The sequence below is a fragment of the Sceloporus undulatus genome, chromosome 6 (assembly GCF_019175285.1).
Source record: "Sceloporus undulatus isolate JIND9_A2432 ecotype Alabama chromosome 6, SceUnd_v1.1, whole genome shotgun sequence".
In the NCBI taxonomy this organism is placed as follows: Eukaryota; Metazoa; Chordata; class Lepidosauria; order Squamata; family Phrynosomatidae; genus Sceloporus; species Sceloporus undulatus.
Genome location: NC_056527.1, coordinates 12,592,612 through 12,608,488, shown reverse-complemented (window position 1 = coordinate 12,608,488; position 15,877 = coordinate 12,592,612). Strand labels below are relative to the sequence as shown.

General features: G+C 39.6%; 1 protein-coding gene across 3 annotated transcripts in view; it reads right to left on the bottom strand.

Moving 5' to 3' along the window:
* The window catches only part of DNAJB6 (DnaJ heat shock protein family (Hsp40) member B6), a 76,580-nt gene extending 61,735 nt beyond the window's left edge, over window positions 1-14,845 (bottom strand). The window contains exon 1 of one of the 3 annotated variants that reach the window (XM_042474245.1): window positions 14,673-14,845. The gene's annotated coding sequence lies outside the window, so the exon portion shown is untranslated. Of the gene's footprint in view, window positions 1-14,344; window positions 14,488-14,672 lie in introns of those variants that run through there. The other 2 variants (XM_042474246.1, XM_042474247.1) reach the window with 2 other exon arrangements.
* Window positions 14,846-15,877: the final 1,032 nt, after the last annotated feature.

The window sequence follows — 15,877 nt, the reverse complement described above, 5'->3', positions numbered from 1 at the left end:
AAGCGCTGTATTCATTTACAGTGCTATAGAAATAAACTATAATAATAATAATAAATATTAATGATTTCCAGCTGTCACTAGGTTCAAAGATTAGAGAAGTTGTGTAATTTCTTGTTATTGTCTTTTCTCACAAGCCACATACTTTTATCAGACTGAACAAAAGGAAAATTGAAGTTCAGGTCCCACCACACCTTGCAAACTGATAGAACTGAATAAAATACTTTATAGAAGCTCCTCCAAGTTACTAGAAATCATAACTGTATCAACATAAGCACTGGCAAGTTTAAGTCGACTGCTAAAACTTCAGCAAATATAGGGAGGGGTAAACTCAAAGGTACCGTATATACTTGTGTACAAGTCGACCTCATGTATAAGTCGAGGGAAGGTTTTAAGATCAAAATCTTGGATTTTGATATGCCCCGTGGATAAGTCAAGAGCAGAATTTAGGAGACAGATTTTAAGATTGGCTTCAAAGTGGAAGTGGAGGGGGGAAATGAGAAGCTTGGTTTTCAGAGGAAACGCGAGGAGGAGGAGGAGGAGGAGCAAAGGTTTGGAGATCAGCTTGCAAATGGAGGGAAAATGGGGAAATGCAAAGAGGAGAAAGAAAAGTCTGGAGATAGGATTGAGAAGGGAATCACTACATGCAGCACACTCACACTGGTGCCTCTCAGCTTTCAGCAAGCGCTGCCAAGGCATGGAGAGTGGGACATCAGGGCTACTTTTTAAAGGAACTTTATGAGCATTATTGCTGTTTGTTGTTGTTGTTGTTGTTAACTGTCCTCCAGTCAATCTCAAACCATGGTAACTGTATTGACCCTTGTATAATTCGGCACCAGATTTTAGAGTCAATATTTGGGCATAAATTTCACAACTTATAGTTGAGTATATATGGTAGTCGAAAACAAATCTTATGTTTGCCAGGTTAACACAGAATGTTGTATCCAACTGGCCAGTAGAATGGACACCGTTGTAGGATGGGTTTGAATTCCCACTTAGCCATGAAACACAATGGGTGACCTTGGTCAATCACATTCTCTCAGCCTCAGAGGATGGCAATGGCAACCCACCTCTGAAGAAATTTATGAAGAAACCCCCATGACAGTAGGCTGAACAGCGAACTACAGTAGTATTAACAATTGGTAATGACAAAGGGACATGAATTTGCATTGCCCATGAACTAGAAAATTCATACCTATGAGGATTTCTAAAAAGTCTCCAATATTCAATATAACTTTTAAAATTAAAACAATGTCAACAGCTCACTGTACATTCCAAAGTAAAGGGGCATTTATTCATAAGCAAAAAATTTGAACTCTAAGACAGAAGCAGTTCATTATAAATATGCCAGTTTTATGTCATCAAGAAAATCCTGGTTAATTGCTTCATTAGAATTTGAAATGGTCAGTGCTTTCAACAAGCCAAGCACCACTGTCATTTGCTAAGACTGAGAATAAAGGACACAAGGTAATAATGTCATCCAGAAAGTCCCAATATTTTTGTCTTCCTTCTCAGCTAATACATGTGGGATACAATAATCAAGTGCAATGTAGTGAGCAATTAGGCTAATGCAAACTACTGACTGAAAGCAACACCAATGCATCAATAATGACCATACAATTTATGCAATGAAAGCAACTTTTAAACCAGTAATTGGATGTTGTAAAAATCTGCTCATCCAATTTTAGCATCATGTTTTTCATCTTACTTTAACAGGTACTACAAAGCTAGTGATTCTATGGCGGTATGTGTGGGGGGGAAACAGGGAACAGCAAGGTTACTTCCACCACCACTCCAGACTTAATTTCCTGGAAAAATTGAAAGGGCTGAATCATGGAATATTTTCTTTCAAATTGACAAATAAAATGCTGAAGGTTTCCACACATTTGATTCCCCATCATATCTAAGAACCATGCAGCAGGGAGACTTTTATGTAGGACTCTGTGCAACAGTGCTATTTAAAGTGGTAATTCATAAAGCTGATGTAAAAGCCATCAACAGTGAGTTTCCAGGAAATAACAAAGCTTCTGTAGCCAATGCATACAAATATGGCCCCTACCCCTGGCACAGACAAAAAGGCCATTTCCCCACATGAGATGGCCTGAGATGCATTGATATACAGTGTAAAACTTCTTTAATTCATTTTCTTAGTTCCTTCTATGGTAGTCGGTTAAGAACTAGAGGCAGGTGTATTATTATTATTTTATTTTCTTATATCCCACCTTTCTCCCAATCTATAGCAATAGCAAGTACATTTCTATACTCCCTAAGCAGTTTACAAAGTGTAAGCTACTTGCTCCCAACAATCTGGGTACAGTACTATTTTAGTGACCTTGGAAGGATACAAGCCTGAGTCGAGCTTGAGCCCTTTTGCTAGTACATGTATTGAATTTGCAAACCTATGGTTTGTGAGTGAGTGGCTGCAGTACAGGCATTTAACCACTGCGCCACCAGGGCTCCAATCTAGGGACACGCACACAAAGGGACACTCACATATATAGTGTGCATGTGTGTGGTTGTTTTGCTAATGTTAATATCTCCTCTGTTGTTTTTTTAAATTTATTCTCATAAACTGGCACATCCAGTAATTGTAATAATTGTAATAAAATTTATTCGGTCTTTGACCAGTACATCCAGTTTATGGATCCTTACAGTTCAGCACTTATTAGTTGTATTTGTCAGTAACAACGCAATTTTAAAAAGCAAATTTTCTGAATAAGCTGTAGTTTTGGTATACAAAATGTGACAATTTTGGGGCCAAAGCAAATTTTATTTCTTTGAACTTAACATATTTTATGTTCTTAAAGTAGCAAAGTGAATTCAACTGATAATATTTCATTTCTTTCCATTCCTGAACATTTGTTTTCTCTCCCCCCCCCCCCCCCCCCCGTGTCTTTGAAAATTCTGGAAACTGTAACTGCACATTCAAGTCTGCTTCATTCAAACATGCATACTGAAACTAACAAAGTCTCTCCACTTTCACACCTCCCAGTGTCTAACCCAGACCATGAGCCTTACTCGTCTCCCTTGAGTTAACCTTTCTTATAACCTGGTCACAACAACTAAAGAGGCATTTTCTACTGCACCAAAGGACACAGACCCAGAGGGACCAGAGAATGCAATGTGGGTGCCATGGGGCATACTCAATTCAGTTCAGCATCTTGCTACTTCTTCCTTTCCTTCCCCAACTTCCATGGCTAATAGAAGTGCCAGTCCTGGATCCCATTATTTCTTCTATCTCAGTCCACCACTTACCACCTCCTGTACTATTTCGTGAGGGTCTCTGAACCCTTCAGAGCGAACTGTATAGATAACCGTCCAGAGAGCCTACAGAACAGAACTCCAGTTCTTATGCTCAAATCCCATATATATCAATCCCTGTAGAATAGTGGTTCCCAAACTTTGGTCCTCCAGATGTGTTTTGGACTTTAGCTCCTAGCATTCCTGACCAAACTGGATGGAATTTCTGGGAACTGAAGTCCAAAACACCTGGAGGACCAAAGTTTGGGAATCACTGCTTTAGAGCACAGTTTCATGCATCAGTGCAAGCAATGTAAAGTAAGAGCCAGGTACCAGCAGTTCCAGCCTTTTACAAACTCGGAGAAGCAGAAGGTTCATCTACTCTTTCTTTCCTTCTCAGAACTGCATCACGAGTGAGATAAAAGTTTAAGCCCAATGAACTAGCCAGGGAACTTAAGAGGGTGGGAAAGGGTGCACTTATCAGCAGCATTATTTACTTTCCCTGTACTTTAGCTGAAAAGGTGGCTAACAGAATAACCAAAAAATGGCCTCTTACTTAAAACCTTTTACTGACACAACAGAAAAAGAAACCGGTATGGGGCAGGAAAAAGTAAACACAACAATTCAGGCAGCAGTTCTTAAAAGTTTATGTAACAGTCAGTTTATGGAAACATTTCTGGAAGAGAAGAGCAAAACAAAGCTGGTTTCTCAGCTGAGATGATGCTGTGGACCATGACCTTTCTCTAAAGCAATCAAACAGAATTGCTTTTAGACAATTAAAGACTCTATAAGACTAAATTTATGGCACAGTAACAGCTATGGCATACTGCTCTACATCTTATTCTTGTTAAAACGTGGGCACATCACTTGTTCCCAATAATCTTAATACTATTATGTACACCACATGAACGTAAAGAAATCTTGTATATCCGTGTTGTCAACTAGAACTGATCTTAAGCTTGGAGCAGGGAATGAAATCAGATATCAAGGCTTGGAAAAAGACCAGAAAAAAATCAGGGGAAAAACCTTTCCCCTGGTTTTCACTGGAGCAAAAATGAAATATGGAATATGGAATACTTTTAGAAAGATCAATGAAAAATTAAATAGGTGTTCCTTCATTGGTTCCACATTATTTATAAAAACTAGGTAGCAGGTAGGTTTAAGTAAAACTCTTAGTTTATCATAACACTGTAATTTCTGGTCTTCATTTCCTTTCCTGGAAATTGGTGCTTTGTGTCTGCTTGGAACTATGAGGGCTAGAAGAGACAAAGTAATTTTGCTTTAATGATGTTGATGGTTTCTTTTGGGGTGGATGGGTAGAGACAGGGGGAATTGCCTGGTTCTCATAAATGGTAAAACCAGATACGTTCTCATAAATAGCGAAGCCAGAGAAGAGCTCAGATGACTCTTACAAGACAGAACCTTGTAGCTCAATCTCTGTGGGGGCGGGGGTTAAAAAAGGAAATTCAGTTATGTACTGTATTCTGAAACACATGTAATTTAAGTATACTAAAAATTTTATTGTATGCCAAGCCAAGTTATGTATAATCTACTTTGTATTTCCAAAGCAACAAAGTGACTTTCAATCTGTTAAGCGTGTTCATACTGCATTTTTATGCAAATGTCCATTTCTCCCCAGAAAAAAACAGGAGGAAGTGTTTTTATTAATGGCGTCAACATTTCTGGAAATTACTGTGAGAACACCTTCAAAACAGAGCTAAAACTGAAAAATTGTCTTATCTTGCCTTCACAAATGTTTCAGGAAGGTAAACTACAGCCTCAGACATTCTGTACTTTTCTTTCCTTGCCCACATTGCTATGCAAGTGATAGCAGACTATGCCTCTCCCTTACAATTGCAGGGATCTTAGAATAAAGGATAAAATTTCCTTCCGTTCTTCAAAGTGACAGATAAAATCAAGAATCTGTCTCACTTGTTTCTAGCATTTTCCAGGCTAGAAACATGACCGGGGGTGGTAGCAAGAATGCATTTTCTTTCGTTCTGATGAAAACCCCGGAACAAAGCAAAATATTATATCAACATTACATCTATAAAGACAACCCAGACCAAAAATTACTTCCATTAGCTAGCTAATATTATATCCCAAATACTTGACAGAAAGCAGTACCACATATTATTACATACTGTGTCTAGAAATTAGGAGTTGTAGGGACACACATTAGAGGATAACTAACCCACAAACTCTTTAAATTGGAAAGAGAACTATTTTACTGTTGTTAACTACTGTCAAGTCGACTGATCCCATGAACGAGAGACCTCCAAGTCACCGGACCGTCAACAGCCCCCTCAGGTCTTGCTGACTCAAGGCCATGGCTTCCTCAATTGAGTTTATCCATGTAGAATGCACTCTTCCTCTTTTCCTTCCGCTTTCCACTTTGTCAAGCATTACAGTGGTACCTCGGGTTACGAAATTAATTCGTTCCGCGGCTAATTTCGTAACCCGAAAAACCTTCGTAACCTGAATTGCCATAGGCGCTAATGGAAAAAAATAGCTCTCTGCTGCCCTCCGGTGGCGAAATAGCGCCGAGGTTTTTTCGTAACCCGAAAAAACCTTCGTAAGCCGAAACAATAAATCCCTATGGGATTTTTTCGTATCCCGAAAAATTCGTAAGCTGGGTAATTCGTATCCCGGGGTACCATTGTATTCTGTTTTCTAGTGAGTCATGTCTTCTCATGATAGGTCCAAAGTATGACATCTCAGTTAAATCACCTTGGCTTCTAGGGAGAATTCAAACTTGACATGTTCTAGGACCCATTTATTTGTTTTTAGCTGTCTATAGTATCCATTGAACTCTTCTCCAGCACCTCATTTTAAATGACTTGATTTTCTTTCTATCAGCTTTTCTTCACTATCCAGCTTTCACAACCATACATAGTAATGGGAACTATAGTGACATGGACAATCCTAACTTTAGTATTCAATGATATATTGAGATTCAGCAACTTGTCTAGTTCCTTTATAGCTGCCCTTCCAAGTCCTAGTATTCAGATTTCCTGACTGTCGTCTCCATTCTGATTAATGACTGAGCCAAGGTATGGAAAGTCTTGAAGTACTTCAATGTCTTCATCATCTACTTTAAACTTATGTAAATCATCCATGGTCTTTATTTTTTGTTTTTTCTTCAACTGTCAATCTGCCTTTTCACCTTCTTCCTTGACTTTCTTCAGTGAACATTGCAAGTCTTTGATATTTTCTGCTAACAGTATGGTGTCATCTGCACATCCTGAGTTGCTGATGCTCCTACCTCTAATTTTTACTCCTCCTTCCTCTGAGTCTGATTTTGCTTCACGTATATGTTCAGCATGCAAATTCAATAGACAGGATGATGAAATGAAACTTTGCCTACCCCCATGCCAATTGGAAACCATTCCATTTCTTCCTATTCTGTCCTGACAGTAGACTCTGTCTTGAGTACAGGTTAGGCGTAACAGAAAATATATAGAATGGAAACAACTTTTCTGTCTATATAAAACCAAGCAGGTTTAGAAAAATGAAAATCTTAATACTGTAAAAATGTTGAAATAAATCCAAATTTAGAACTTATTACAATTAACAGAATGCAACTTTTCAAAAGCCAATTCTCCACAAACTATGACTGATGGTCAATTTAACAAGCAGGGAAGGAAGCAGCCACACAGACTGTCAATATTGATTCAAATGAGTCAACTGGATTTATCTGGCACATGCCTAATACTCCAATAAACAACCATTTGACATTACAGAATTGCATCTTAGAAACTCCAGCTTCCCATAATCCAGTAAGGCAGAAACAGAACAGTAATTATCTCCAAACAAAGTGATTCTGCTATGTCCTTATTTTTATAATACTAAATTTAAGAACACCATGTCAATTTTGCTTGAAAGATAGGAGTTTCTACTTGATATCTTGACCAATCAAGCTCCAGGGAATAGATCACTCTCCAAATCAGAATGTAAATTCTACTGTTCAAGAAAATATATTTATCATGGTTGCATGCTCAAAAAAACCAGGAGATTGAACATTATTACTAAGAGGTGTATTACAAGTTGGACTGGAAGAGCAGTAAATAAAAATAAATATTACAGGGTTAAAGAGAAGACAGAGGAAGGTATGGGAGAAGAAAGGTAAAGTCAAAAAAGTCTCAAGAGAGTTGGTAGAAAACAACATGGCATCACAATAAAAAAATGGAGCAACAATGCAATGCAAATGAGTATTATCCCACTTGTAATTTCAATCTCATTTAATGCCATGGTTCAATGCTATGGAATTCCAGGATTTGTAGTTTTGTGAGATATTTAGCCTTCTCTTTCAGAGAGCACTGGTGGCACAACAAACTACAAATCCCAGGACTTCATAGGATGGAACCATGAAAGCAGTGTCAAACCGGATTAATTCTGCAGTGTGGCAGTAACCTTAATGGCTCAGGTTATTTACAGAAGCTATCTGTCTGAAAGTAGATGTATGGAAGCAATAAATGAACTTGCTGCTTTTGGAATATATACGGATTTGCTTCAGGTCAGAAAGGCCTCCACAAATAAGCCTCTGCTTTCAATCTAACATACTGCACAAGAAACAGAAAGTAGGAACGGCAAGTACAGGAGCCAACAAGTACAGAGTCAACTCAAGCACATGATTTCATTCCCAGAGAATAATTGTCACAATGTGTAACATACATATATGTAGCATTATTTTTATTAGTGTACCCACACAGAGAGATTTTATATAGCTTTCTATTATATATATATTTACATAGACTTCTATTAAAACAAGAAGTTTAAATACTGAGATCACAGCATAATTACAACTACATAGGCATTTACTAAGATCCTGAGTACCCTGGTAGTCTTTCATAATATGTTCATCTCAGCTCTGGAAGTTTGCAAAATTAAGATGGCCACCACCCTGTTTCTTCACCTTTATTAGATGGGGGAATGGAAAAGTCCTTTTTACTGACTGTGTAGTGAGATAATAGTTGCTGTACAACTAATCTCAGCAGTACACAAAACCATTTCCCCCATTACATCAGATTTAACACTGAAATTCTCCTCTGTGCAGCTTTTCTACTTGGTCTATCATGAAAATTGTATCTTTGAAATTGTTGTGAGAAGGTAACACTCTTCCAGATACTTCTGGAAGCAACTTCAATCTTTCATTTCTAGCAACTGTTTTTCTGATGCTGAAGCGTTATCCTTTTAATTCTTCTTTGAGTAATTTTATTCCTAACTACTACCTATAATCTTTTATAACTGTTACTAGCTCGAATTTGAGTGGTTTTTTTATACTGGTCCCTTCCACCAATTAAAAGAATAGTTTGACTGAAAGGTATAGTGAAGTTTAGCAGAATACATGCTACTCCACAAAGTTCAGTATCTTCAGTAGCAGACCTAGCAAGGACCTTGGATGCCCACGTAGTAAATTAGAAGATGGTGATAGACCGATGGCCCAATTTTTCATGAAACAACTCCTTATATTCTCCCCAAGATGAATTATGTTCAGAAAAGCAAAATAAAAGACTGTCAGAATAAAGGAGGGATAGAATCAAGAATATAAAAGCTTTGATTTTAAAAATGTTTCAAACCACCACACCTGAACTCTTAAGTTAAGATCAGACTGCTTTGGCATTCAGTTGTTGCAACTGTTCTGATAATAAAAAGTCCTAGAACAAATAGTTTTGTATATTTCTTCATCCAGTTCACCGTAAAATGCAAGGAAAAGAGTTACACAACCTGACATAGAGTAGACACGACATACAGGAATTTCTACTCTGAACTCTCTAGTATCATCACACGTACTTTTCCAAAGCATTAATTTATTTTGAAAGGAAAAAGGTACCATTCCATTATTACTTAATTTGCTTAGGCTCCCATATGATGACTTTATCTATTTCTTGAACAAGTGGAAAAATCTAGTGATGGCACAAATAATGTTAGCCCATTAACTGTCTTCAGCCCCTTTGCTGATGGTCATCTGCTTAAAAGCAAACTTTTATTCTGGAATAACTTTTATTGTGTTAATAAATTTAATTTGAATTGCATAATATGGCTGCTCACATAAGGGTCAATAAATTTCAATTCTAGCGAACATTAGGGCAAATTTCACTTTTGAGGCAAAACTGATTAAAATAGAAAAAGAAACAGGATAAAAACTTGAGAAGCCACCTCCCTGGCTGCTCCAAATAACTTATTTGGCTTTTTCTATAAGCCTGTTTAGCCATTTAGCAACCATTGCTATTTTTAAGACAGATTATATTAAGTCGAACAATATTGAAAACTAAAATACAAAAAGTTTGAAGTCAGATAATTAAGTTAATAAATTCCATTTCTATCTTCTTTACAGTGTATCTCAGTTTTCGTCAGACCCTTTGAACCTCTGTTACCCCACTGCCATAGATATTAAGGGCTGCCTGTACTAAAAGCCTGTACTTTTCTGCCTTCTTGCTGCTTCCTCCTAGGTCTCTGCAGAGGACAACCACTTCTATTCTGATTAGACAGCAAGTCTTTGGGTTGGAGATATGGGCCAGGACTGAAAAAAAGGAACAAAAGGACAGATGTGGGAAAAGAGAACAGAAGGGGCCATGGAAGGCAAGTGAAGAGGAGAATGAGGGGATAAAGGGAAGCCAGTGGCCAGGAGGGATGGTGGAAAACAGATCCACCATGGAGCCATGAAGAATACAAAAGGGAAGAAAGGCCACTGCCAGAAAGATATGAGTAGAGAATTGGGGAGATGAATTAATTGGCATTGAAAGGAACTTAAGGAAGCTCTACTTGCAGTGACCCAGGGTCTTTCCTCCTCCTCCTCCTGCCATTCCATTGTTTAGAAATAACACTTTTAGCTGAAAGATTTCAACCAAGTATTTCTAATTGCCAAGGAGTCATCTAGGTAACCAAAGACCTCGAAAGCCTTATTTTCAAAATATTTTCTCAATAAATCCTTGTTACTTGATTACAGAGGACTTTTTCAACACCTTCCTCTGCAATTTTAACTGTACCAAGTGGCACTTCTTTCCTAGGACAGTAGGTAATGTTCATCTTGCTTTCAGATTAGTTTCTGGCCTCAATTCAGATCATGACTCACCACAGCATTTCAAATGAAAACTATGACCTACACTTTTAAATTTTCCAGAAAGACAGAAATCATTACACCACTATTTTCAGCAAACAACTGAAACCCCTTTTTTGTTTCCTTTTTAAAGACAGGATTATTTCCTGTAAGGTAGTCAGCAGAAACCATGGGGGAGGGGGAGCAAAGCAATGCTTCTCCTCCCATTTACATGTTAAAAAGCAATGAATAGAGGCAGGAAAACTGCTATCACTTTCAGATTTGATTTTAAAAGCTGAGTGTGTGTGTCATCCCTCCCCAATTTAAAGTGACCCCATGAATTTCTTAGCCAAGGAATAATCAGAGGTGGTTTCCTCAGTATCTTCCTGCCTATAGCACCTGGTATTCCTTGGAGGTCTCTCATTCAGGGCAAACTCTGTTTAGTTTACAAGATCAGACAGGTTCACCTGCCTCTGGGGTATTTATATCCCTTTAGGTGTATTACAGCACATTAAAGTTGTTCTGGCATTTAGGATTAGCATATAATAAGCAGATATTGTAGAATAGGCTTTTGTGGATGAAAGTTTTTCTTTCATGGAGCCCATGAAAACTTTTCCTCCAATAAATCTATGCAATAAACATGGCTTACTTTCATTGTTAACTCATGTTTTATACAACTATCTGATTTAGATTTCTTTGAAGGGGACAGGGTTAGATTTCTGTTCGCCTTTAAAAAAAACTACATTTCCTCCTCTGTGTAGCAGCTATGCATGTGTTGTGTGTATCTATTTATGAAGGCCCCAATGTATTCCAAAATTGCATCATTATATGTCTTCCAGACCTCCCCTTTTGTAATTTTGTTAATCTGATCACATTTTCAAAGGTATTGCATGTGCTTATATAGCTGCCTGCAAATATTGCTCAGCCCAACTAGACTAGAACCAGTGAATCAATTACCGAATGAGGAGTCAACATATATGTAAATCCATTGCTTCAGAACTAACTCAGACTGAGCTTGGAACATTAGCTTTGCAAATTAGTTCAAAAATGTTCACTGTCAAATACTGTATTGTAAAATTAATCACTCTCTGATGTGACTGTGAAGATATTGCAACTCTGTTGAAGAGCTGAGAAGACCAGAGGAAATATGTCCATCAATAATGAACTAAAAGAACTCAGATATCTATCACCCCATATTTCCATTTACTCTTATGTAATTGTGTGTAATCTCATTTTAAATCAATAAAAATTAAAAAAAATTAAAAATTGTAAAATTAATTCACTACCATAAACTCTGTGAAATCTCTTAATTAGTTAAGGCAACATCAATTTAATCACTGATCAAAATGTTAGTGTAGGGCCAGACTATGGGACTGACACAGAATAGCATGGAGATTGGTCACTATTGACACCAAAGAGTACAATACAACCCCTGTATTCACAGGGGATAGTGAAAATCGTGGTTAATAGCAAACCCTGTATTTCTGGTTGTTGCTGGCCATACAGTCACACTGGAGGACCTCCACATGTTTAGAGAGACGGTATTTTTTGGATGTGGGTAAGGGAAACCATGGGTATTTTTATTACCTCCTTCTAAAAGGTTGTTTTAAAGCTCTCTCCCTCCAACCTGGATTTGTTACTCACATGGACTACTGTGCACATAATGTGATTCGTTTTCTGGGAAAGGTTGTGAAAGGCTGTCCCACAGCATAGTGTCTCATCTTACAACCTCTTGAATTTACTTCATCACTCAGCTGTGTGTCTTTTCTCCTCTACCCCCCAAAATTCAGCACTGATCCTCCACAAATAGAGCAATACGGTTGAAGAGCTACAAAGATCAGTCAAGGGTGGAAAACGCTCAATCAGAAATGGTTTGAGAGCTTCTGATTATACGCAGAACGTTTCTCTATGCAACTGAATCCTATCTGCCTCCCTGCTCCCAATCAAGAAGTATGGTCTGCAGATATCAGGGGTAGAGCACATGTTTTCAATGCAGTAGCCAAATTCAATTTGCAGCATCCCTAGATTAAAAGGTCACATATATACCTAGTTATTCTCTGCACCCAAGTTACCTTAATTTGTGTTTAAATCTCAAGCCTGATTTGTAAGGCTAATGAAATCAAAAACAACTAGATCAAGTATGCAAAGGAATATACCTCAGAGACAAAGGAATTTCTCTGTTGAGTCAGCTTGGAAAATGCACTTTTTAGAAGTAGATGGAGCAACCCTAACTACTCACATGGAAGTAACTGCCACTTAACTGAAATCGAGATTTATTCAGAAGACTTCATTGTAAGTATTTTTAATTAAAAATATTAAAAAGGGTAGTAAGCCATAAACTTTGACAACTTTATCTTTTCAGTCTAGACTACAAACTTACCAAATCCCCCAAAGTGTGTAAACAGACACAATGAAGCAAAAAGCAAAACAAGAAGGGACTGGGGAGAGGGAAAAAGGAAAAGGCAAGCAACAAGTAAAAGGGGAAGGCATTTGTTGAAAATGTTTTACTTAATTATTCAGTAACCTAGCGTTGGGCAAGTAACACATTAATAAGCTCCAAGGAGGCTCACTGCAGTCTTCCCCAAATAATATTAAACAATAGTTATGTATCATAGAACAATGTTGTTTCCGATTTATGGTGAAGCTATCATGGGGTTTTCTTGGCAAGGTTTGTTCAGAGGAGGTTTTCCATTGCCTTCCCCTGAGGTTGAGAGTGTGTGACTTACCCAAGGGCACCCAGGTAGGTCTGGGCTGAGCAAGGAATCACCAGAGTTGCAGTCCAATACTTAAACCACTAAACCACACTGTCTCTCATCATAAAATACACAGCAGACATCATTCCACAACAGAGGAAGAGAAACTGTAGAAGAAGGCCGCAGTATATCTCCCACTTCACAGAAGGAGCATTGATGGAAGGAAATGAACGCTCTGGAAGGGGATCTTCTTGTTGGAAGATTTTTGCACTCTCTTTCCCTCTCCTTAGAGAGATGGGAAAGATTTCCTACATGCAAACTCCTCTCTCTCACACAAACACACTCAAACCAACCATGTGATTTAGGCCACTCCCCCTAACATCGTCACTCTATATTTTCCACCTTCCTCCTCCCTTAACTTTCTTTGGAAAGACGGCAAGGAGATCAGGATCTCTTTTTAGCTGAACTATTCTCTAGCTAGATGAGGATATAGCTTCTATGTCTGTGTTTTTGGAGTCAGTCTCAGTGTTTAGGGCAGCGCCATTAGACAAAGGCACATTCCTGCGACTCTGCTGACTTAGACCTAGACCCTAACAGGCCTGGCCTTGATGTTTGTCAAAGCAAAGGCCAAAGCCTTAGGAAGCTTCAATGACTCCATAGGCCTGCCTTTCAGGACTCTGGGGGCTATCATCCTGACCTCCTTCCAAGTCAGTAATTGATTTCCTGCGTCTGCCTACTCCATTCCCCTTCCTAGACCCATTTCTCTTCCAAAGTATTCCCTCCGCTTCCTTCTATCTCCCTGAAGAAGTCCTATGAGCTTAGCAACAGAGCCAAGGGCTCTCCTGAGTCAACAGGCCTTCCTGTTTTCCTGAACAAAGGAGCCTCCAAATCCTAACAAACCTCATTCAAGCATGTGCTCCATTTCCGTACTGAGAGGGAACTGCTGCCTAAATACCTCGACAGGGTCAGTCCTGGTTAGTCCTTGGCTGGGAGGCCGCCAAGGGATGCCAGGTGCTGCTGTCGGCTTTGTTTCGGAGGAAGGAACTAGGAAAGCCTCCTCTGAGTATCTCTTGCCTAAGAAATCCCTTCCAGGCCACTGGAAGTCAGCAAGGAGACTGGAGGCCCACAGAAGCGCCCAGGCTGTCGATCAATCAGCCGAAGGGAGCATAAGACGAAGCAGCGCAAATGTAAGTTAAATGAGCAACAGAATAACGATCAACGAATAAAACAAGGGCTTTGTGGGAGAAATCAAGGCGGATTATATCTCTTTTTAAGAAAGGCCACTGATTAAAAAAATTATTATTATTATTATTATTATTATTATTATTATTATTATATTAACAGTAATTAACTCATACTACTGCGATATGAATACCTACGAAGCGAAGCGGGGTTGGTCCGAGGCGGTGGAGGAGGGAGCCTGCCCGATTCGCAGGTTAAACAGAGAGAGGGAGAGAGAGGAGCAGCAGCTGAGTTGAGCAGACAAGGAGCTCCAGAAGATGGAAGCCACCGCTCAGGACTACAAAAACGTCACTCCGGCTGAGAAGCCGCCACCAGCCAATGGGCGACCACCCTGGGCACCTTCCTCCCGCCCCCTGCAGTGCCCCTCAGCCAATCAGGAGCCAGGAAGGGGCCCAACCGCGCTGCGAGGCCAAGAAGACCCTCCGCCTCGACGTCCCCGTCTTCCAGAGCCACTCACTCACCCGAGGAATCCGCCTTCGAAGCAGCAGCGACTGTAGCACTACGATGGTTTCCCTCCTTTTCCTTCCTCGCTTCACAGCGCGCTCTCTCTGAAGGGAAGCGGCGTCCGAGGCAAACTGTGACGGCGACGACCGTATCCGCTTTCTCTAACTGGGCCGCGGGCCGGAAGTACGTCATGCGCAGGAAGCGTCCGAACAAGCGACGCGTGGCCCCGCCCCCTTTCTCCTAGAGGGAGGAAAATTGAAGAGTGATACGTTGGTTATGGATTTTCCGGGTTCGCGGCCTTGGGTTTCCTCTCTCCCTCACCTCAGATTAGTATATAAATGTTTTATGTGTACTGTATGTCTATATATACACACAGAGAGAGATATGTACATATATGCATATATAGGTATATAAATACACACACACACATCTATATACATTATTAAACATTTATGTATAAACAGAACAAGCATTACTATCTCGCACCCCAAATAAGTAAAACACATGCAAACAGATACACACAGGCTGCATCCACACTGCAGGAATAATCCAGTTTGAGTCCACTTTAAATGCCCTGGCTCAATGCTAGGGAATCCTGGGATTTGTAGTTTGTTGTGGCACCAGAGCTCTCTGACAGAGAAGGGTAAATATCTCACAAAACTACAAATCCCAGAATTCCATACCACCGAACCATGGGCAGTTAAAGCAGAATCAAACTGGATTAATCCCACAGTGGAGATGCGGCCTCTCTCCAATTTTTAATTTCTATTCATCAATGCCTCCCCCCCAAAAACCTGTGCCCTTTAAGAGATTTTGGACTCCAGCTCCCAGAAGCCTCAGCCATGTTGGCCAATAGCCTGGGATTCTGGGAGATGAAGTCCAAAAAACCCTTAAAGGACACAGTTTGGGGGGAGGACACTGCTATAAATAAAACACACATCTCTCTCTCTGTGTCTCTCTCTCTTGCTTTTTAAACAAGATCATTCCCTCAACAAAAACTTTTATGGAAATAAAAACGGCGCGTCACTCTATACTTTTATATCTCTGTAACCAGTTCCTCTGTAGAGAGTTATCGCGAGATGACGCTGACCCAGTTCCCGAGGCTACGAGATTCCGGATGTTTCTAGAATAGGTTCTGCTTCTCTCTCTCTCTTTTCTCCGCTTGGCTTTCTTCTGCCGCGCGCGCGTGCCACCTGGTGGCTGCGAAGTGGTACTACACCTT